Raw genomic sequence first — 25,827 nt, 5'->3', positions numbered from 1 at the left:
TAGGGAATGGAAGATACCAAGCAACGGTCCTGACCGGTTTTAACATGGCAAAACCCAGGATTTATCTTGGTCCCTCTTTCATCTCGAGTGGACACTGACCTCCCCGTGGTGTCACCTGGGAAACTGCCTTTAACACCCGTTAAAGGTAGTGAGCTAACATGTGCCGCGCGTTCACCCACAAGAACGTTAAAAACTTGGGTTTGGGCGTCGGGTTAGTAACCCTCCCCTAGAAAAAACAGCCTACTATGAAAAAACGAAAGAAAAGAAAAAAAACCCCTCTAAAGTTGACGAACCCCGCAAACGTTTTAAGGACCATGATCTGCGAATCTGCACCTGGAATGTTCGCACTCTTTCGCATTGGCAGACGTACTTGAAAAGTACGAGGCCGATATTACTGCCATACAGGAAATACGATGGATTGGGAAAGGCGTCACAACAACACCTAAAGGTGACGCACTGTATTATAGCTGCCATGACGTAAAGCATGAGTTTGGTTGCGGATTCGTAGTTAGTCGGAGACTAAAACATCTTGTATCCAGCTTCACCCCAGTGAATGAAAGACTTGCTGCAATTCGAATAAAAGCAAAATTCTTCAACATTAGCTTTATTTGCGCTCATGCTCCCACTGAAGAAAAGGACGAACAGACCAAAGATATATTTTACGAGCGCTTAGAAGAAACATATGACCGTTGACCTGCCCATGACATTAAAATCATTCTAGGCGATTTTAATGCCAAAATTGGAAAGGAGAATATCTTTGGCCCAACAGTCGGGAAATTCAGTCTCCACAGTGAAACATCTGACAATGGTATGAGGCTGATAGACTTTGCAGCTGCAAAAAACATGTTAGTTAGCAGTACCAGATTTAATCATCTCGATATTCATAAGGGCACCTGGCTGTCTCCAGATCAGAAAACGAGAAATCAAATTGATCATGTTGTGATAGATTGAAGACATTCATCGAGCGTGTTGGATGTACGATCGTTCCGAGGCGCAAACATTGATTCGGACCACTACATTGTTGCAGCAAAGGTACGCACCCGTTTAAACGTAGCAAACAAAGTACGCAAACAGACACAACACGAAAGTTAGACATCGGTAAGCTGCAATCACAACAGATAGCCACAGCATATTCCACTCAACTAGCCCAATTGCTTAATCAAAGCACTCCTCATCCCGATAACATATCAGCGCAATGGCAAAGCATTGCCAACTCCATGCAAACAGATGCAAAATCCATTCTTGGATACCAGAGACCTCCACCAAGGAATTCATGGTATGATCAGGAGTGTCGTGCTGCCACCGAAGAGAAACATGCGGCATATAGGGCTACTTTACAATCCGTAGCGCACGAGAAAGATACAGGGAGAAAAGGAGAGAGGAGAAACGTATTTTCCGCAGGAAAAAGAGAGAGACGGAAACGCGGGAGTGTGAAAAAATCGAGATGTACAGGAGCCAGAATGAATTCCGAAAATTCTAGTAAAGAGTCAAGCATCAAACTGATGGCTTTGGTACAGGCACATCCTTCTGTAGAGACCAGCAAGGTAATTTGGTAACTGATACAGATAGTGTACTCAGAATATGGAAAGAACATTTTTCAAATCTGTTGGTATCCACTAGCAGCGAAGACGACGAAGATACCACATTCCCAATCCCAGAAGATGGTATTGAATGTATACCGCCCAGCCAAGATGAGGTAAGGACAGCAATAAATCGGCTGAAGAATAATAAGGCAGCAGGGGCCGATGGCTTACCAGCCGAGCTGTTCAAAACCGGATGCGACACGCTGATAAGGTGTATTCATCAGCTAGTTAGCACCATCTGGCAGGAAGAACGAGTACCCAACGATTGGAACCTGAGTATCCTGTGCCCCGTCCACAAGAAGGGAGATAAGACTGTATGCTCTAACTATAGGGGCATAAGTCTACTCCCTATTGCCTACAAGATCGTATCAGGGATATTGTGCGAACGACTAAAGCCTATGGTCAACGAGATAATTGGATTATACCAATGCGGCTTTAGACTTGGCAAGTCCATCATTGACCAGATATTTACCCTGCGGCAAATCCTGGAGAAGACCCAAGAGATGCAGATCGACACCTACCACCTTTTTGTCGATTATAAAGCAGCCTTCGACAGCTCGCTGCGTTCAAAGGTATTCCAAGCCATGTCTGAATTTGGTATCCCCACAAAGCTCATCCGGCTTTGTAAAATGACTTTGACTGACACGAGGTCCTCAGTTAAAATAGGAAAGAACCTCTCCGAAGAGTTTGGTACCAAAAGAGGTTTCAGACAAGGAGACAGCCTTTCGTGTGATCTCTTCAACATCCTGCTGGAAAAGGTTATACGAGAGGCAAACGTCAAAAGAAGTGGCACAATCTACACCAATAGTCACATGTTACTTTCTTATACCGATGATGTAGACATCATGGGCCGATCAGTAAAAGAAGTAACTGATACCTTTATAAAGGTCGAAGGAGAATCTGCTAAAGTGGGTCTGGCGGTAAACGGTGAGAAGACCAAGTTGATGGTGTCGACGCGCAATGCGTCCATTGAGCTCGGACCGACTGTGGAAGTTGGTTCCTATAATATTGAGGTAGTAAAAGACTTTGAACACAACAAACGACATCAGTTGTGAAATAAAAAGAAGAATTGTATTGGCTAACATATGCTACTTTGGTTTAAGTAAGCAGTTTAAAAACAAAGCCACATCTGGTCAAACAAAAATAACGCTCTACAAAACACTGATACTACACGTGCTGATATATGGCTCCGAAGCCTGGGTACTTGCGCAAGCAGACATGGCAGTGCTTGGTGTGTTTGAGAGAAAAATTCTTCGAAAGATCTACGGACCAATTTGCGTTGACGGTGAATATCGACGTCGCATGAACCACGAATTGTATCTGCTATACAACGACATCAATATTGTAAAACGTATCGAGATGCAGCGATTGCGTTGCCTAGGCCATATCATAAGATTGAGCGATGATGAACCCGCTAAAAAGGCGTATAAATACGGACCGCTTGGCGGTGCACGCAGAATTGGCAGGCCAAGGAATAGATGGCGCAAACAAGTGGATGATGAGATGAAAAGGCGCGGTATTCCAGAGTGCGAAGCAACAAATAGAGAGGAATGGAGATCTTGTCTTAGTTCGGCCTATGGAACAAATGTTCTGTAATGGGCCAGCTAAGTAAGTAAGTATATGTTAATAGTACAATAGTCAGTGTATGTTCAATTATATAGTTTATCAGAAGTAATAAAAAAAGTAATTACATCCAATTAATGTTAATATAAACAACATTATGTAAATATATTTAAAAAATTCATTCATATTACAGTTATGTAAACACAAAAGAACCTAACAGTTATGTGTAAGCAAATATTGTTATCATGAAATAATCTCTCATGGATATTCCTGCATTGCAATAGTTTTTTATATATTTATAATCGAACTATAAAATCAACAAATAATTACTATTTATTAACCGCAAATTAAAAAAAAAATGATTTATCAATTGATACTTAATACATGATTATTGTATTATTTGTATATAATTTATGCAAGCGTTAAATATTGGCTGATAAGGAAAATACAGAAATTAGCAATGTTTGGTGGCAGAAAAATCGTTTGATGAATCAATTTAATGAAGTGCATCAATATGTATTAATTATTGTTATTACTAGCATATTGATAGAGCATATCGCTCATTTACTCAAAGAGTGATACATTTCAAAAAATCATGTTTCGAGAAAAACGCTTTTTAAGTTGGCGATTGAATTTTGACTTCCCAAATTAAAAAGATTATTACAAAAAAAAACTAAAACAACTACTTAGACCATATTTTGAAAACAGCTAGCCAGATACCAGTGCTAAATTTCTGTGCAAGATCAAGCATGATTTGAAGTGTTTTAGTGCTTCATAAACGCAAAAAACTTTTGTGTTGAATTATGCCAAACTCGTAGAAAATGAGCTGTTACTCGTCGAGTTTTAGAGATATCAGCATGAAAATTTGACACAAGATAAAGTAGAAATCGTAGAAAAAATAGAAATTGCTAACTCAGAAAACGTATTTTTTGAGTTATGCCACTATTTGAGTAAATGAGCGATATGTTTTCTATAGATCACCTCTGAAGATGCAGTTTTGAAAATTGCGAAATATTGGGAATGTAAATAAAAAGCAATAAAAATTAAATTCAAACACTGACCTCAAGCTCAAAAAGTCTTATTATTTAAAAAAAAGATAGAGGATATATTAATGTTGCCACTTCATTTGTTGCTTTCACAAATAATTACACTGTGCTACAGTGAAAATTTGCAGGGGTTCTGATGCATAAATTCGGTATTGTGGGAGTCCACGAAAGACGAAAATACCTTTGGTTTCTTTAGGTCACTTCGTTTTTATACCCTCAGCATTTATGCTAACGAGGGTATATACACTGTCATACGGGCAAAACGTGCCTCATCGAAATAACGGTTTTAGACCCCAAGTATGTTTGGACGAAATGTGTTTCAGACAATTTGGAGTCGATTGAGCAATGTCCGTCCGTCTGTGTGGCTGGCTGGTGCGCACGATAACTCTCGAACGGATCAACCGATTCGGTCCAAAATTTGGTTTTCGTAATATATTGTCCAAACTTAGTTTAAGTCCGAAGATGGGTTATATCGGTCCACTCCTTCCGGTACCTCCCCCACAAAAGTTCGGAAATGTTCGGAAAATTTGTGCGCACGATAACTCTTAAAGGAAGTAACCGATTTCGTCCACACTTTGTACATTGGGACATTTCTACCAGACTTAGACGAGGTTCCAATATGGACTCAATCGGTCCACCACCTCGGGTACCTCCCACACAAAATTTCAGAAAAGTAGAGTTTAGGACCTTCTCTCGAATCGCTTTGATTTTTGTTGTAGCAACTAATATTCACTGACCCCCATACGACGCTATAAGTTTCATCAGGGACAAGTCCATACTTCCTGAGAAAATAGCCTGAAAGATACAAAACAACCCTATGACACCGTATGTAGTGGTTGGAGCGCAAGATAACTCTCGAACGGATCTGCCGATTCGGTCCAAAATGGGCCCTTCGTAATATTTTGTGCAAACTTAATTTAAGTTTGAAGATAAGCCATATCCGTCCACTCCTTCAAGTACCTCCCCCACAAAAGCTCAAAAATGTTCGGAAAAGTTGTGCGCACGATAACTCTTGACGGAAGTGACCAATTTGGACCATACCTTACACATCCTAATATACATATCTACCAGATATAGACCAGGTTCGAATATGGACTATATTTGTCAACTCCTTCGGGTACCTCCCACACAAAATTTTGAATAAATTCACTTTAAAACCTGCTCTCGAATCACTTTGATTTTTTTGAATGAACTTGCACTCGCTGCCTCAATTACGACAGTAAAAATTTTTTCAGGGGCAAGTCCATACTTCTTGAGAAAACAGCCCCGAAAGTTGTAAAACCCCCTATGGCACCATGTGTAGTGGCTGGAGAGCTCGAACCGAATACTGCGTTTATTTTCATATTTCTGCGAATATTAGAAGAAATTCGAAGGTGGTGCTTATAAGTCCACTCCTTCCGGTATCTCCCACGCAAAAGTTCAAAAATATTCGCTAAAATGGTACGCGCGATTTCTCAAAGACTTAGCAACCGATTTAGTCCAATCTTTGGATCTCTAAATATTGTCGACACTTAGTTTATGTTCAAATTTGGGCCCTATCTGTCCAATCCTTGTGGTACCAACCACACAAATGTTCAACATTTTTGATTGGTTTGAGTATCTTTTGGACATTTTTAACGAAGGCTTTCCTAGTGGCACTGTTTACAGCGATTTTGTGTTTTTCGTAGGCTAATGTGTTAAAAAAGCCCTATCTATCGATATCCCAGTAAATTGTTGAGCTTTAATCCTATCCATACTTTGGTCGGTGCATACGCCCAAAATTTTGAAAACCCCCTAAATATATACGCTATTTTATTGGGGGAAAAGTATTTCAATCCACACAGGATGAGGGTATATCTCTGTCGGCAAAGCCGACTGATACTTTTTTACTTGTTTGATTTTATAACGGTAAATGTTGCGAAAAACGGGGTTTATTGGATTTTCAACTTAAAACGGACATAACTTATTTTTTCCACAACGGACTTTTACAACTTTTCTTTTATTTAAAAGGTGAAAATAATGTCTTTCGAACAAGCCATAATTTTTAAAAATCGGGTAACAAATGGTTATGTTATAGTTTTTTACTTCAATTTTTACTTTATTTTGTTTTCGTTGTATAAGTATTTATATAAATTGGATTTGAATGCAAATTAATGACTAAGTTTACTCCAAACACATGAAGCAAAATATAATAAAACTTAATATCTTGTATAATTCGGAAAAAATAGTGGTTGAAAAAAATTTTAGGGGGTGCGTATGATAATTATTACCTAGAAAAATCAAAATAATTATCATACGCACCACTATTTAAACTTATTTTCTTAGTAGTAGTAAATGCCTTGATGACATACATACCTAAATCTTTGTAGAAGTTTCCATATATAGTTAAGATTTCCTAATTTAAATATCAGCTCTCTGCGCAAATTTAAGGGGAGTAAATCGATCTACAAGATTTGAAAATTCGTGTGAAACAAATAATTTTTTTACAAAAACAGGTCGAAATTAATACAAAAGAGGTCAAATTCATCACAAGAGAAGAAAACTGCTAAAACATTTCTGAAAAAATCCCTGATGATTCTGGCAAAATATACAACGTGACTGCTATCCGGAATAGCACGTGAAATCCAGTAGCAAAGTGCCAAAGTCAAAATCCACAATTGAAAATTTAAGTGAATACATTGGATACTTCGTTTTGCGTTAAGCATTGGATCCGAAGTAATATAACGCAAATCAAACCACAAGTATGTTTGGACGAAATCCGTTTCAGACACTTTGGTGATGATTTACTGTTGTCCGTACGTCTGTCTAACTGTTCCTACCAGATAATCTCGAAGGGATCAAGCACTTTGGTTCAAACTTTGCACATCGTAATAGTTTGTCCAAATTTAGATCAAGTTCGAAAATGAAAGACGTCGAGTTCCTCTCTCACTAAAGTTCAAAATTTTTACATAGTAATATTTGTTCTATAAACTCTTCAACATTTTTCACAAAAGTACTGCTTACCATCTCTCGGATAGTTTTGAAATTTTTACAACAGGAAGTTCTCGCTACCCCTATTATTACTTAGGTGGCTATAAGCTGAACTAAGGATTGATTTCCACAATATCTTCCCAGCTTGAGGGAATACCACGGGCTTCGATGTCACATTTCTTTCTACGCGTCGATACCATCAAGTTTGTTTTATTGCCATTTACTGCCATCCCTGCCCTGGCAGATTCTTCCATATATTTATTCCATTCAACTTGTTCCGACCGACCTATGATGTCAATGTCGTCGGCATATTCGAGTAGCATGTGTTTTTTGTTTTAGATAATGCCATTTCTATTCACTTCTGCATCTCGTATGATCTTCTTCAGAAACATATTGAAGAGATCGTACGATCTATTTGTTTAAAACATCGTTTGGTGATAAACTCTTTAGAGAGGTTATTCCCTATTTTAAATGATGAACGCTTGCCGATAATGTAATCTTGCAGAGTCGTATTAGCTTTGCTCGTATACCAAACCCCGACATGGCTTCAAACACCTTTGAACGCAGAGGGCTGTCAAAAGCAGCCTTGTAGTCGACAAAAAGATGACATGTGTCGATTTGCTTTTCTTGAGTCTTCTACAGAATCTACAGTAAAGTGGAGATCTGGTCAATGGTGGACTTGTCAGGACTAAAACCGCACTGATATGGTCCTACGCAGAGTACGCTGGCTATTGCCTTGCAAGCGGTGGGGAGCAGACTTATGCCTTTATAATTAGCACACACTGTTTTGTCTCCCTTTTAATGTACGGGGCATAGGATGCTCAAATTCCAGTAGTCGAGCATGCCTTCTTCCTGCCATATTATGATGAGGAGCTGAAGCATCATCTCGTCGCCACCGGTCTTGAAGAGCTCTGTTGGTAGCCCGTCAGCTCCTGCTGCCTTGTTATTTTTAATTGACTTATTGCCGTCATAACCTCATTATGACTGTGCGGTATACATTCAATTCCGTCATCTGGAATTAGTGCGTAGAACTCCTCTTGATCGCTGTCGTTTGTTACCAATAGCTTGGACAAATGCTCCTTCCATATGTTAAGTACGCTTCCTGTATCTGTTACCAGTCACTTATGCTCGTCCCTACAGGAGAATGCGCATGTTACAAAGCCATCAGTTTGATATTTCACTCTTTGATAGAATTTTCTGGCTTCATTTTGACTCCTGTATAACTCTAGTTCTTCACATTCGCGCTTTTCCATTTATCTCTTTATTCTGCGGAAAAGACGTTTCTTTTCCCATCTTTTCTCCCGAAATCGCTCTAGCGTGCTACGCGTTGCTACTGATTGTACGGTAGCTCTGTGTGCTACCTTCTTCTCTTTAGTAGCAGCACGACACACCTCATCATACCACGTGTTCTTTGGAGAGGATTTTTTTGTATCCAAGAACTGTTTTTACGGCTGTTTGCATAGTATGTGCAATCCTTTGCCACTGTGCTGGTATGTTATCTGGGGCAGGGAAGCTAATGTTTAATAACTGTGTTAGTTGAGTGGAGTATGCTGTGGCCGTCTCCTCGGATTGCAGTTTTTCGATGTCCTGTTTTCGGGCTATATTAGGGCGTATTTTATTCGCTACGTTCAGCCGGGTGCGTACCTTAGCTGCAACAAGATAGTGATCCGAGTCGATGTTTGCTCCTCGGAATGATGGCACATCCAACACGCACGACACATGCCTTCCATCTATTACAACATGATCAATTTGGTTTCTTGTTTTATGATCTGGTGACTTCCACGTAGCCTTGTGTATGTCAGGATGCTTAAACCTTGTGCTGCTAATTACCATGGCCGAAGATGTTCTCCTTTCCAATTTTTGCATTAAAGCATTGATGAACAAGAAGAGAGTATATGTATGGGGAATCGTACGAAAACGTAGTCGCCAAGAATGATTTTTATGTCATGGGCATATCTTTGGTTTGTTCGTCCTTATCTTCGTTTGGAGCATGGGCATAGATAAGACTGATGTTGAAGAATTTAGCTTTATCCGAATAGTCGCTAGCCTTTCATCCACCGGGGTAAATCTAGATACGAGATCTTTAAGCCTCTGGCTAATTACAAATCCACAGCAAAATGCTCGTCTGGTCTCGTGGCAGCTATGGTATAATATGCCACCTTTGGTCATTGGTATTGGTGGTGTGGCTTTCTCTTTTGTCCACCGTATTTCTTGTATGGCAGTAATATCGGCATTGTACTCATGAAGTACATTCGCAAAGGTGCGAACTGCACCATCTGAATTTAATCTTCGAACATTACATGTGCAGATTCTGAAATCATGGTCCTTAAAACGTTTGCGGGGGTCTTCAACATTTGGGGAGTTTGTTTCTCTTTTTCCTATTATGACGATATATTATTTGGGAGCAAGTCCATACTTGTTAAGATAATGATTAGGAATCTGTTCATAGAACATTTATGCCCACCACTTCTCTTATTTCTTTGTTTTTACACTCACAAGCTGAGGGTATACGCCTGTCGCCAGGTGTTTTCTCCTTTAAGCGTTGTTTTCTTCTTTAATTCAATCAATACGTACTGCATACACATAAATTCAAATTTTGTGGCTTTACATATATATACACACCTGGTACAATTAAAATTTAATAATTTGCAATCAGTTACCTTATTTCGATTTAAAAACGGAAGTCATAACAATAGTTTATTTAATTATTGTCTTGAGGTTAATTGAAAAATTAGTTTTAATTTTTTTTACATTTAGTTTCTTTTAGCATTAAGAAAATGTATACTCACAAATAATCCTTCGTCAATTTTACATTTAAATTTAATTAATTGTAGGTTATTTAAAAAACGACACAACAAATAAAAATAAATACAAAAATAATTAAAAAATATGTGTAAATATCACAGCGGTCCTAATACTAAAATCACAGTTAAAAAATACGACTAAAATATTGCTAGTATGTAAATTGCATTCGTGTTGTCCTTATCTTCTTTTCTGTTTATTGCACATTCCATTTTCTGTTGAATTCGTAGGCTCTCTATTGTATATCTTTATTTTCTGTTCTCTTTTTGTCTAGTATCTTGACGTTGTTTAGATCTGCTATGTGCTTATTCTCTATGCAATGTTGTGCCAAAGCTGTCGTTTGTTTACCTTTTTCATTTCTTGTAGCTAAGCTATGCTTTGTTGTTCCTACGTATATTTTTCCCGCATTTGTCTTCTTTGTTGCCATTGTATTTTATTTCGTACATAACACTATATTGGTCCGTCTTTTCTATTTTTGTTTTGGTTTTTGTGTACAGTAATGAAATCGTTTTATATCCCAGCAAAATTTATTTAAATTTGTTCTATGTGAAGTAGTGATGGAATAGCTTTTTTAGAAGCAGTCCACGCAGAGTCATGAAAAATGCCTTCCCTTCTTTACATTTTGACAATGTCCGATTTGAATCCATTTCATAAAATTTTCACATTTTAGCAATGTTTACATTTATAATAACTTTTTGCAAATAAAATTCTTAAGAACACAAAACACAATTTATTTTATGGTATTTTAATTACTCAGCAAAATGTTTGTATCCAAAAAGATAATCATGGGTGCAAGAAATGTAGCCAAAAAAGTAGTTCAATCATGAGGCGAACTTTCTAGAATAAAAGTATTTGATTTTGCACTCAGTCTCTTTTTATAATTATTTATTTGAGATATTCCATTGTTTTATATTAATTATATTTCATTAGGACGATCGAACTTTTATCAAACTACGGTTTTTTCAAACAATGTTCTACAAAAACATGAGTTTGGTAGTAATTTGAACGAATTTTAATTCGAATCGTCCTAGAGAAACACACCATAATTATTAATTAAACTACTCTTTTAAATAATTTTTCCAAATGGCGCTGAGGTCTCAAATCTGTGAAGCTTGCGAATCAATTTTTAAATGAATCGAAAAATCAATTCAAAATACTTCCCATGGAATGTATATTTATTCACTACAAAGAACTAATGCAAAATGTGTGCTTAAGAAGCAAATATATTCTTGGTGAGCAATACCATGTTTCCTGATATAATGGCCCAAAAGTCTAAATTATATGGTGACCAACTGAAATGACTGGTAGCCGCGATATCTATCAAGAGAAATGTCTGCTAAAATAAGAACAACTCCCAAAATTGACTATGTCGGTCGCTTCTTTAGGTACCTTCCCCTCAAAACTTTTGAGCTTTAATCCAAATCCATATTTTTGTCGGCAAGTTCATACGCTCAAAATTCTGAAACTCCTAAATACATACGTTTTTTTGGGAAAGAAGTGTTTCAATTAACACAGGCTGAGTGTATATCTCTGTCAACTAAGGGGACTGATGCTAGAGTGTAGAGTGCGGGGGTGGCCCACATGACAAAAAGTTTGAAAGTTCATGATAGCGAAAATTTCTTAATTAGCAATGATGTAAACCTTTTTTTAGACATATATTACCGATGAAAAAATTTGTGTTGCTATTTTTTAATTAAAATGACGTAAGACTTCTTGACCAATTTACCCTTGTTTTCAGAATATTTTTGACAATATATTAATATGTTCAAAACTATGGATATATTAATAATCGCATAAATTTTTGGGTGTATCATTTACCAAATAACTCACAACTACAGTGAATGTTATGTAATTCAGTGAAGAAAGAATATATTATCAGAAAACATGGAATGTTGAGGACATTTCCTTTGATTCCTACTTCACAAAAGTTCAAAATCACGGCTTCAATTTTCCACTCCAATTTCATTGAGTAATTTATGAAAGGAAAATGGGATAAGTAGAGAATTGATTTACGCAGAGGGAACGTTGGATATCATGGCGTTATCCACTAGTATTTTTCATATTTACCGGTAGAATTTAGAAGGAAAAAACGATGAGGCGCGTGTCTTCTTTTTTGGTCCCTTATCACGCTGCGGTGCCAGAATATGCTCAATTTTTCAATTGGTGTCAGCTGTACAATCATTGTTATTGTCATAAAGAAATTGTAGTTATTTCCCTAAAGATATTTTGTTGTCCAATCGTAGATCTTATCACAAAGAAGGCCGATAGTGGTTTTCTTGATAGAGAAATAATGCTGAGCAATAGTGAGTCTATCCATGATGAAATTCTAGCACCCAATCGCGAGTATGTAAATGACAAATTCTGTCGCCCAATCGTGCATCTGTCAATAGACTAATTTCGGCGTCCAATCGTCGAACTTCTCTTATAGGAATTCCGGTTTCCTATCGTGGATCTTCTCATATATTGATCAGGAACTAGGAAAACTCTGACAACCAGTCTTGAATTCTTTTAAAATGAAATTCTGGCGCCCACTCCAAGTTCTATACATGTATACATTCTTTTAGCAAAAATCCACAAACCCAATTTTCCCAATCTACATTTTTTATACTCTCAACCTTTAGTTCTCATCTGAATTAATGGTTTTAGGGCCAAAGTGTTTTTGGAAGAAATCTATTTCAGAAAACTTGGAGTCGACTTAGATATGTTCGTCCGTCTGGGTGGCTGCCTGGAGAACACGTAATTCTCGAACAGATCAACCGATTCGGTCCAAAATTTGGCCTTCGTGATATTTTGTCAAAATATTGATCAATTTCGATCGACTATCGATGCACTCTTTCGGTAACCTTCCACAGAGTATTTCAAAATTTTTCAGAGAAGTGCAGTTTAAGACCTCTCTGAATAATTGGTAAATATATCTGTGTAATCTTAAGACCTCAGTAGTCATAGCTTCACTTCCTTTATGCTAATAATTTAGTTATAAGTAGAAATATGAAATAAATAAATGAATAAATAAAAATACCTCTCTGGAAAGGCTTTGCTTTTTTGCAACAAGTGTTCTCGGGGCCCCTATTACTATAGTACTATAGTTTTTTCAGGGGCAAGTCCATACTTCCAGAGAAAATGTCCCGAAAGCTGTAAAGAAAACCTACGGCCATCATGTGTATTGGCTGGTGCGCACGACAACGTTCGAACCGAATACTGCTGGTCCAAACTTTGTTTATCACAACATTTCTGCGAGCCTTATATAAAGTTCGAAGATGGTGATTTTACCCTAAATTTCAAGAATTTTATTGAAAGTGGTATGTGCGATTTTTCTTAAACGGAGCAACAGATTTGGTCCAAACTTTGGATTTAGTAATATTTTGTCCAGACTTAGATTTAGCTGGAAATTGGACCATACTGCGTACATCCCTCACAAACATTTTTACTGAAGGTATTCCTTGCGTTTAGAGCGGCATTATGTTTTTCGTGGGCAAGTCCATATTTCCTAAAAAATGCTAACAATTGTACTGTGAGGAACTAAAAAGACTGGTGGGAGATCTACTTCCAAAATTAACTTGTCGATCCGGTCCATTTCTACAGGTACCTCCTCCGCAACACTTGTCATCAATGATAAAATCCATATTTTGTTGGCAAGTTCATACGTCCAAAAATGTGTACACAATTCTGAAAATCGCCTAATACATAGCTTTGTGTTAAAGGATTTTGGTTGTGTAGCCGCTTTTCGATCTGTCCATAGATGAAAGTTTCTGTTCACACAGGCTCAGGGTATATTCCTGTCCGCAAAGTCGACTGATACTTGTTGAGATTTTGACGAAGAATAATCTGTTTCCGATTAGTTTTTTTATTTCGTTTGTCGTCACAAAGTCCTTTGCCGAAGAATTAACATTTCTACAAATGTGCGTCTATTGAAAGTACTTCCCAAAATACGATTTTATCTTTTATTGCTCGTTTCAAACATTTCAAAAACAAAAGATCGGAAGATTATTTTTCCAGATGTTGTTTTTTAAGCCAAAGTATTGGACGTAATATGCTGCAAACGTTCAATAAATACAAATAAACGTCTTGTTCTGAACTCAATAGCACTTACAGTCAGCCTAAAATTACAATTAAACGCTTAAACAACACCTTAAAACTTAACAACAACTATGAAGAAAATTGCTCAAATAGCCTAACTTGTTCCTTATTTTTATACTTTCCAATATGTTGGACAATAATGTGTACCAATGTAGTTAAATATTTCTTTGTAATACTTCCTCCAAATACTTTACATATTTCTTGAAAAATTTAAAACAGTTTAACATTTTACTCAAAATTAAAAAAATGTGTAACATAAGCTAATATCCTATGGGAACGAAAATCATTTCGGGGGGGGGGCCCGGGCACCCCTGGCTACGTCGGTGGTGCGCCATCACAGCGTGTTGTTGTGCTGTTTTAACTGTCAGAGCTAATCTCCTGTAAGAATGTCCAAGGCTAGCTTTTAAAGTAACTCTACCAGAAAGTAAACTAAACATTCATCCGATCTTTCCAGATGTAGAGGAAGCACACAATTTTTTTATTTTATTTCCACTGCCCTTTTTTTACAATTTAACGTTTCTTCACCAATTACACCTTTATAATTATTTTTACACTATTACTTTCATATTTTATTAACCTTTTTAATTGAATGTTTATAATTTTTCTCTCCTACATGGACTAGGATTTCGGTTAAATTAGTGAGGCAATTAAATTGTTTCAAAGGTTAGTCATGCGTAGCTCAGTTTTTTGCCAAACCATGTATTTCACCAAAACGTGCGTTCGAATACATACATAGGGGCATGTGAATTCATCTCTATGTTTTATGCGATTTGTCCAGAAGCCAATTAATGCAATGACGTCTAGTTTCGATGTTTACATTAATTTTGTAGGAACTACGTTTTTAGGAAAAAGCCTGAATTTTTTCAATGGAAGTTAGGTGAGAATATCTAAAATGTTCATTATAACTAGAAAGTACAAATTTGTTATTGGGAACTAGAATATTTTGGTACGAGTCCTATAACAATTATTACTGATTAATGTGTTATTGAAGAACTCAATTAAAAATAAAGCTCTCAACATAATAATTAAAAACAAAGATTTGGATTTAATTTTTGTGCAAGGTCAAGCATGATTTAAGTGTTTTAGTTAGTGTGTCCAAAAAACCGGTTTTTTGAAACAATACGGTTTTCGGTTAACCGAAATTTTCGCTTTTTTCAAAAACCGGGTTTCGGTTATTAACATTTTCAAATCCGGTTAACCGGTTTAAACCGGTTTTTTAAATAACTGTAAAAATTTCATAAAAATTTTATTAAAAATTGGCGGAAAGGGCTAAATTAAGTATAACGACTTTGTTATATAATTATCTCATCAAATCCATGATATCTGAATATTTAACCTTGAAATTGGGGCAGCAATATTAAGATTGAAATTGTGATTTAAGAATAGTATAAACTGTTACTAATATAAAATTATGTACCAAAAGAACTAAATTTACAATTTACGTCGTTTCGCTTTGTAAGCTTCATATTATTGTGAAATGTCTGAATAAAACATACATTTCATTATTATTACATTGCATTTATAACCTGGCATTCGGCTAAAGATCGTGTTAATTACAGTCAAACTTCCCTATAACGTAGATCTTGGGGACAAAAATCAATATGTTCAAAAAAGGAATACTCTCAAAAAGGAATACTCGTGCCCTCAGAGAGAGCTTCTCTGAACTCACACCATTAAATCTCCCTGAAGTATGCAACAAAAATAACCTGCCGAAAGCTGCTTTAAGACCATTTTATACAAAATACTTTTCAGTTTTAAACACATTTGGCATCTAGAAATTTGCCTATTTTATGTTAGTTGAGTTTATTTTACTTTCAAGAGTAATATTGTAATGAAATATTGAAAATATTACTATTTTAAAAAACCGGTTAACCGACAAAAATAACCGGTTTTTTCGGTTAACCGAAAATGACGATTCTGATGAAAACCGGTTTCGGTTTTTAACGAAAAACCGGGTAACAGGTTAACCGGTTTCGGTTTTGGACACCCTAGTTTTAGTGCTTCGTTAACTCAAAAAATTTTTTTGTTGAATTATGCCAAACTCGTAGTAAATGTGCTTTAACTCGTTGATTTTTAAAGATGTCAATATGAAGATTTGACACAAGATAAAATAGAAGTCGTAGAAAAATAGAAATTGCTAACTCAGAAAACGCATTTTTCGAGTTATGCCACTCTTCGAGTAAGTGGGCGATAAGTCCGAGTGTACTAATTGCTCAATAGACCTTATAAATGCGTCTTGAAATTTGCAGTTAGAATTTTCGCATATACATTAACCTTAACATGATAATGTTTAAAATCATTCATCTGTAAATATTTATCTCGTAAATAAAAATTTCACCAAAAATGCATTTAAGATGTTCACTCATATGTACATAACAAAAATATTTTATTAAGTCTCGATAGTATATTTACGATTTTATCAATGTGAACATGTTCACAATACACGGTGCGCCTTAACTAATTTTAAATGGAAGGTGCTTACACCTGGGAAGTTTTTGCAGATTCTGAAACTAGAATGCTCATAGATGAGAAATCTACAGAAACAAAAAAAATCGCCGGAGGGATTTTCAAATAAATCGCGATTTAAGTTGACATTTTTAGGGGTTTTTCAGGTTTTCACGATTTTGCTTGGAAACCGCGAGTCCTATGTAAATGGGCCTGTAGCTGTAAAAATTCTCCACAAGATTGACCTTTATGATATTTTCGTAGGTTTTACCGTTTTTGAGATATAGAAGTTCAAATTGAGACTGTATCGCCTCCTTATAAAACAATGTCATTACTGCAATTTCCCAAATTAAACTTATATATCTTGAAAATGGTCAAACCTGGGAAAAAATAAATCATCTAATCTTGTAGAGAATTCTCTGAGCTTCAACATTTTCTTTAGTCCCAATTTGATATGACTTGCAGTTTCCAAGCAAAATCTTGAAGACTTAAGATAAAAACCTAAAAATTCGAACTAAACCTCTATATCTCGAAATGGTAAAACCTACGAAAAAACCTAAAGACCTTGTTGTTTCAGAATCAGCGAAATCTTCCTGGTACCGCCCGTGGCCAAACATCGAAAAATTTTTGGCGTCAAATTTAATTGCGAATGAAATAAATATTGTCTAAATACATCTGATTTTTAACATCCAATCTTATTTTTGTCAATTTATAGCGGTAATATTCCAGATTAAGCCGGAGGAGTTTTGATTTGTACGTTGTGCATTAAAAAATAAAAAAAGCGTTCGTAGTTTATGAGTAAAATTATAAAAAGTTGAAGGGGTAAATAGGCGATTTTCAAAATTACACTTGTAGTTGATGGCATTGGCAATGATTTTACGAAAACAAAAAAATCATATTTCGGTTTTCTAACTACATTAAAATAAATTCTTTGTTAATGATTTTTTCTGGTATTTTTGATATCATTATTATTAATTAATGTTGAGTCTTACTAATGTTGTGAGTATTTGTGAGTTTCGACATTTCTCCTTAAATACAGGGGAAAGTGTCTAGTTTACGATAAAGAAAATTCCGGCTGCCCCCATCCGTCACCCGGTAAGTTTTTCCCCTTATACCACGCCCGTCGATATTCCCAAAATCAGGAGGCGCGTTTATATGGGAGCTATACCTAAACTTGGACCTATATTGAACATTTGCAAAATTACAACAAATCGGTTGGAAAATGTGGCTAAAAACGTCAAAATACCGAAAATCGGGAGGCGCGTTTATATGGAAGCTCTACCTAAACTTAGACCAGAGACGCGCTGTCTTTGCAAAGAAGTATAGTGAGGGCGCCCACTGAGTTGTTTTTGCATTTGCTTCTCTCTCTCACGTACAGTGTACGTGTAAATAAACAAACGATGAATATCATGTGGTTGTTGTTTCTTTCACCAATGCATACACATATGCTGTAGTATTGATGGAAATGTTATGGGCGACGCTGACTTAGACCTATTTTAAAATTTTTTGCAGGGAGGTATTTTGTTCACTCAGAACTTCAAATGCAAAATTACAGCAAAATCAGCAGGAAAATTTCGCTTATATCGTGAAAATACCGAAAATCCGAGGGTACATTTATATGGGGTCCATACCTAAACGTGGACCTACATTGAACATTTTTTGCAAAAATGTAATTTATTCACTCAGAACTCAAAATGCAAATTTACATCCAAATCGATTGGAAAATTTTGACTAAATTCGTCACAATACCAAAAATCGGGCGGTACCTTTATACGGCAACTATACCCTAATGTGGACCTACATCCACTAAAACATGTTTTTCTATCTTTTTCGCTCGTTAAAACCCTATGTTTCAAATTTCTTGGCAATAACTATTTTTGCCCCTCCTTCCCATACAAGTGGGACCACTGTGCAATGTCCCAATTTGAACCTCTATATCCAAAACTGGTAAAACCAGAGAAAAAATCATAAAAGTTAATCTGGTAGAGAATTTTAACAGCTATAGCAAAATCCTGAACACCTAAAAACCCTAAAAATGCGACCTTTGACCTCGATTTATTTACAAATTCCTCCGGCATTCTTTTTTTATTTTTCGCATCTTAGTTGTTCCATAGTAGGTATCGTTAAATATACCAAATCATTTTCCTATTTCACTAGTAATTTTAGTTGGTAGAAGCAGTTTTTTGTGCCTATAGGGATATGGATATTTTCCCAAAAGCTCTAGAAATTCTGAATCCAAAAAATAAAACTTCGGAATATGAAGATAAATCAAGTTCCAAGTCCTGAAAACAACTTCTACTACCCCTTTTCCAAATTTTTAAATAATTTGCTTTTCCAAAGAATCTTTAGGCTTATAAAATTTAATTTATTTGACTTCCATACTGACTGCGACATAGGGATGTACGCAGTGTTCCATATCTAGACTGAATTGTTTGCCAGAAGTTCAAAATTATTCTCCTTTCAAAAGTTGGTATAAAAAAATACTTCAACAATTTTAATGGTATGATATAATACCGTTGAATACCTGACTAAAAGCCTGTCTATGTTCAATATCTATATTTATTAATTAAAATTTTTCATAAAAATCATATTTTACAATTATCTTCTTAGCGTTGTTATAGAGTGCCCATTTTGCAAGTCCATTACTATTGAATTCGTTTTCTATTCATACTTTCAATATTATTATTTTATACCTGCAGGATAAACGTACATAGTTTCGACATTATAACAGCATCACTGTATACAATAAACTGCTAATGCCAACTTTTTCACAGGTTATAAGTTCATGAACATAAATAGTCCAATTTGTCAAAATTTGCGACACACAACAAACAATTACCAATTGATGTCAACACACCGTTTTATTGGAAAGTGTTTATTGTAGTTGTTACACATATATACATGTAAATGTATGTGTGTATATGACATTTGCAATAAAAACGAAGGTATTTTTTTATAATTAGAATAAAATTAGATTATATTAAATTGTATTATTGTGTAGCAAACGATAAACGGATCTTTGCCTCACGTTTATTTAAAAGATAAAAATGTTGAGCAGAGTTTATTTGTAATGATTCTCTGCAACTGTTGTAAAGGCATCCTGAATATAATATTGGACGTCCACACGTCTCGATAAATAACAGGAACGGGTCATTCTAGTCATTAAAATCAAAAAGTCCTAGATATATTTTAGCCGGAAACGTGTGCATTTTCCTGGTTTATTATTTTTGTCCTTTAATTTTCTTCTTTGTGGAACCCATATTAACATGTAATGTCCCTAAGGATAAATTAATATATTTTATTGTTTACATAAATATGTGTGTACTTCAAATTATTCCCATCATAAATATTTTATGTGTTTTCGTTGGGTTTGCCAACGATGTTTGTTTGATGTATTTTTTTATGATTCGATTTTATGGATATATACTTATGTTTAAGTGAGTTACCAACACAGTCAAGTGAATCCGTGGTTAAGGACTTTAAATATTAAGGACTAGCAAAATGCCCGCTACTTCGTATGCGGAAAGGGAATAATATACAAATAAACAATATTTTATATGAAAATGGTGGACACTGAAAATTTTGATGTACTAATACCTATTTTAATTGATATTTAATTTCTTTTAAGTACTGTTCATATACCATTCCATGTTTTATTAGAACGGTACGGGTATTTTGAAGATTTTATTCACATTTTCCAACAGAAGTATCTGTAATTTGTGATATCAATATGTAGAAAACCTTTAGTCAAAAAATGTTACTTAATGCGCACGCTTTGTTTGACATGGCCCCTATATATAACTGTTATTTTTTACACATTTTAATTTAGCCCTTTTTGTTCACAGGGGATAAAAACCTTCTTGTTAAACTTTCTAAAACGTTCAAAATAAAAAAGAAACAATTTTGTTCAAAAGATACGTCTGACTGTTTGAATTCAGTGTAAAATTTAGAAACCACCTTCGCGTTAACATGAAAGCATTAGCACACTATTCGATACAATTTTAAAACTCCATGGTATTACATGCAGAAACATTGCATGCATTTTAAAGGCTGATTTTTATAGACATTCTCAATACCAGTGCTTCAATATTCAATACCAAATTTATTGCACTTTCGTACTTTGCGCACAGTAACTATAAAATTCCAGTATTTCCAATACCAACTCAATAATTCAGTCCTTAGCGACCTCCATACCTAATTTCAGAATTTGTATGCATTTCAAAAACTCCTTATTTGAACACCAACAAAGAACCAAATATAGTACTTATAATAGGTAAACGTTTCAAAAATAACATCGCGATATCCCAACCGCGATACTTATTTACAATGTCATCTGAACAATTTTAACCAAATTTCGTGGCGTTTAGTAATTTTCGTTCACTTATCTCAACCCTACACACCAACAGCGTCTATAATACCAAATTTTAGAATTCCACCCTTATTCGTATACCATTTAATACTTTTCGTACGAAAGTTCGAATTTCAATAACTATCTCAATCCTCCACTCCAAATTGTACCATATTGTTCCCATATCCAAATGGTACCAAATTTAGTACCATTCGGAAATTCGTAGTATTTTGTACACATAAGAACGAATTTCCGAAATCTGCCTGAATCCTCCACGCAAAAGTAATCATAATTCCAAATTTCACGATACTTTTCGTACACGTACAAAAGTACGAATTTCCAAAACTACCTCAATCCTGTACTTCAACAGTAATTATTATTACAAATTCTACGTTCCCAGCTCTATCCGTTCACCCTAATCCAAATTGTACCAAATTTATTACCATTTAATACTTTACGTAACACATAAGTACAATTTTCCAAAGCTATTTCCATAACTCAATCCTACCCTACAACAGTAATCGTAATTCTAAATTTCCGGTTGCAGCTCCATCCGTTCACCCAAATCAAAATTGTACCAAATTTAGAACAGTTTAGTACTTTTCGTACACATAAGTACGAATATCCAAAACTACCGCAATCCCATACTCCAACAGTAATCACTATTCCAAATTTTAGTATTCCGCCTCTATGCATTAATCCAAATCCAAATTATACCAAATTTAGTACACTTTAGTACTTTTCGTATACATAAGTACGAATTTCCAAAGCTACCTACATAACTCAATCTTACACTTCAACAGTAATCCTATTTCCAAATTTCAGGTTTCCAGCTCTATCCGTTCACCCAAATCCAAATTGTACCAAATTTAGAAAACTTTAGTACTTTTTGTACACATAAGTACGAATTTCCAAAACTACCACAATCCTATACTCCAACAGTAATCACTACTCCAAATTTTAGGATTCCGCCCCTATCCATTTATCCAAATCTAAATTGTACCAAATTTAGTACCATTTAGTACTTTTCGTACAAATAAGTACGAATCTCCAAAGCTACCTCAATAATCCACATTTCAGGTTTGCAGCTATATCTGTTTACCCAACTGCACGTTGTACCAAATTTAGTACCATTTAGTACTTTTCGTGGGCATAAGTACGGATTTACAAAACTACACCCATATCTCATTCTTGCACTTTAACAATAATCATAGTTCCAAATTTCTGGTTTCCAGCTCTATCCGTTCACCCAAATCCAAATTGTACTAAATTTAGTACCAGTTAGAACTTTTCGTGCACATGAGTACGAATTTCCAAAACCATTTCCTTCTAAAAACACCACTTCCCAACCTTGATTTCCATACCAAATTCCAGGATTCTAGCTATATCAGTTGAAAATATACAACTGGTACTAAATTTAGTAACTTTTAGTACACTTATAGGTCGAATTTCAAAAAACCCTTTGGTACATCTTTCTAACTCTCCATCAGTGACCCACATTCCAAATTTCAGAATTCCCGCTCTATCCGTTCACCCAAATCCAAATTGTACTAAATTTAGTACCATTTAGAACTCTTCGTACACATGAGTAGTAATTTCCAAAACCATTTCCTTTTATAAACATCACTTCCCAACCTTGATTTCCATACCAAATTCCAAGTTTCTAGCTAAATCCCTTCAAAATATACAATTCGTACAAAAATTAGTACTTTTCGTACACTTAGAGGTCGAATTTCCAAGAACGCTTTGGTACATCTTTCTAACTCTCCATTAGTTACCCTCATTCCAAATTTCAGAATTCTAGCTCTTCCCGTTTGCCTAATACAAAGGGTACCATATTTAGTACCTTTTAGTACTTTTCGTACCCTTCTAGGTCGAATTTCCAAAAACCCAGCCTTATCTCACCCCTACACACCAACAGCAACCCACAGTCAAAATTTCAGCCTTCTAGCTTCAGCGGTTTCGTCGGGGCGATGATATACACGTCACTCACTCACTCACTGACTCACTTATCACTAAGCTCTTTTATATATGAAGAAAAGACAAAATTTTTTAGTTTTCCATAAAAAAAATTAAAAATTTTTTTTTAAGCTACATGAAAGATTTTTGGTACATAGACTGGGAAAAAAATCCCATTCTTAAATCTGTTCGAGATACTAATTTTGGTTGTTGCGCGCAAAAGTTTTGGCGGTTTCCATTCTGATAAAAAGAAAAAAATCTTTAAAAGACTCTAATCATTACATTGAGAAACTCTCTTAATTAGGGGCTCCCTACATACTATATGTTTACTGAGGTCCCATAACTTTAGTGAAAAAGTTGTAAATTTTCGCGGAAATTAGGAAAGCATTCAAAACAATTGGTAGTTTACAACTTGTTCTAATAAAATTCAAGCTGTTTATGCATCTGAAAAATATATAAAAAATATGTACGTAATCTAAACATCGCGAAGATTCAAATGAAACCAAAACTATACAAATCCGTTTAGCGGTTTTCATATTATAGCGAAAACAAAAAAATATATTGAGGAAATTTATAAAATTTTTGTAAGAGAAAATATTTATTAAAATTTATTTTGTGAGTTAGTTGAACAAAATGTAAGAAAAATAGGTCGGAGTTTTTCTTCTATTTTAGTTAAATTTCACGCAAAAAATCACATTTTTTATTCTAATCACTTCTCGAAAACACGCTAACATCTAGCAGAAGATATGGATATCTTTCAAATAAATGTTGGGTTCCTTTAAATGGGGTATAATCTTGAAATAAAATTGTATCGGGTAATGTTCATTTTGAAATGCGTGTAAATCGCGAAATCCTCAAAATCACTTGATGCGCATGCGGTTTACCAATACAGCGAATTCTTCTGTTTTAATTTGTACACATTTGCCAGGATTTACTTTGGCGGCTAAGATGTAGCATCGCCTGCAGCGTAGTGTGCAAAAAACGGTATCACGCTTATAATTTGCACAAAGTGCATACACTTTTTATGCGCATCCGATTTCACTATCAACCGTGAATAAATACATCGATCTAAACCTATTTCGATAAAATCCATTAAGAACCGTGGATGTAGCATCACACACTATTTTTGGGATAAATCGGATAAAGCTCCCATGGCACTAAATTTTTTAAACCACTTTTTTCGCAAAAACTCGAGTGATGTGTCAGTTTCTTCATTGAAAAGGAAACGATCCACAGAAAACGCGATTTAATCCGCGATATTTTCAAAAACATTTTTCGCAAATTTTTCAATTTTTGCAGTAGCCATTTCCGCCGTTCTAGTAGATGGATTTTTACGATCTGTGATTCATATGATCCGGATGGTCGAAAAACTAAAATATCGCGGGGTACCAGCACACTCAAAACGATATTTTAAATACTGTACCCAAAAAATAGGTTTTTTAGAAAAAATATCGCACTAAATTTTGGCCTTTGGCAGTAGATTACTCTGCTGCTGTGTGGGCTACATACTCAATATACATATCAGATTATGCGAAATCGCGAGTTCTTTAATCCTATAATTGGTTTTTCGAAATATCCGAATGCGCGTCCCAGTTACATAAAAAATACAAAAAACACCTGAAATCCGGCTTCAAAATGTCAGCATCCATAAAAGGTGGATGCAGTGGAAATTTTGGAAAGTGATACATTAGAAGTGTAATCTTCATTTTGTATTCTCCTACTTTTACTTTGGACAGATGTCCGTCATTTGAATGATTTAATCAGAAATCGAATAGCAATGTAAAAAACCTGTTTAGATTCAACGTGTTTTACCTATGTTTTTTCCTTTACGCGGTCGTAACTACCACGTAAATTAAATTTTTTTTGCTAAATTTTCGAGCTTTGTACAAAAACATCTAAATTAATCCAGCAATAGTCATAGTTACTGGTAAACTACAATAGTTCGCGTATTATAATAGTGCAAACCTTGGCTTCATGGAAACTAAAAAATTTTGACTTTTCCTCATATATAGATGTGGAAATGTGTTAAAAATGTATTTGCCTCATTTCCAGTCGTCAATGTCATTGTTTCTATATAGTATAAAATAGAATATTACATGTTGAAGCCTTGTTCTAGAAACCAGCACCACCTTCAAAGTCATCATGCTTACAAGTCATTACCAGGTAGTTAATTAGACGCTTTCTACATGAAAATATTGGTTAAAGTTCTTCCAAAGTAACTGGTAACACAATAGCATTTACTTACAAGAACTAATTTCGAGTTTGTTCAAAGTTTGGCGTGTGTGTTATTTGTAAATTTGTTTTAGAACTTACAGTTATATAATATATGTGCAAATACAAGATGAAAGTATGTAAATATAGGTGTTTAGATGAGCTCAGTTACCGAATGATGAGCAGTGGAGGGGAAAAAATCACTAGCAGTATCAGTTTATGATATAAAATAATATTCTGGTTTATTGCGGATATGTATTTATTTTCTCTTTAACAACAGAGACTACCTTGTAATGTGGGGTGGCGATAGAGACCTGTTTAATGCGTAGGCGTCATGTTCGAGCGCGGCTAGTTAACTATACAGAGGTTGGTTGACAAGTGAATGCAGATGTTATTGCGATCGGAGATGATCTTGGTCGATTTACACCAATTCATTTATATATTCCAATGAGAGAACACTCAACAACGTCAATCAGCATCCGTGATCGACTGAGCCTACGAAGTTGAGTTGAAACATATCAAACTTATACCAAAATATATATAGAAAATAGACCACCACATTTGCAAAATTTTAAATGTTTCGATGTTGGTTAATCAATTCATCACATCATATTTTGCAAGAAGGCACATATGAGGAAGAAATATTTAAAATTTTAAAATATATTTATAAACTGAGTTTAATCGAACTCTGTGTACTGAACTTAACGATTAAATATGAAAAAGGACAAATTTTTTGCGAAAAGAAAGATTTAAAAACTTCACTTATAAGAGAGCTATATATTTTGATGGTGACACTGAAACCGTATGCCGTCAAAAATTGTATGAAGTTTGTTTTATAGGTTTT

This window comes from Musca autumnalis, unplaced genomic scaffold, assembly GCF_047663935.1.
Source record: "Musca autumnalis isolate F117 unplaced genomic scaffold, ASM4766393v1 scaffold_1, whole genome shotgun sequence".
Classification (NCBI taxonomy): domain Eukaryota; kingdom Metazoa; phylum Arthropoda; class Insecta; order Diptera; family Muscidae; genus Musca; species Musca autumnalis.
The sequence above is the reverse complement of the archived record's forward strand: the minus strand, read 5'-3'. Positions refer to the sequence as shown.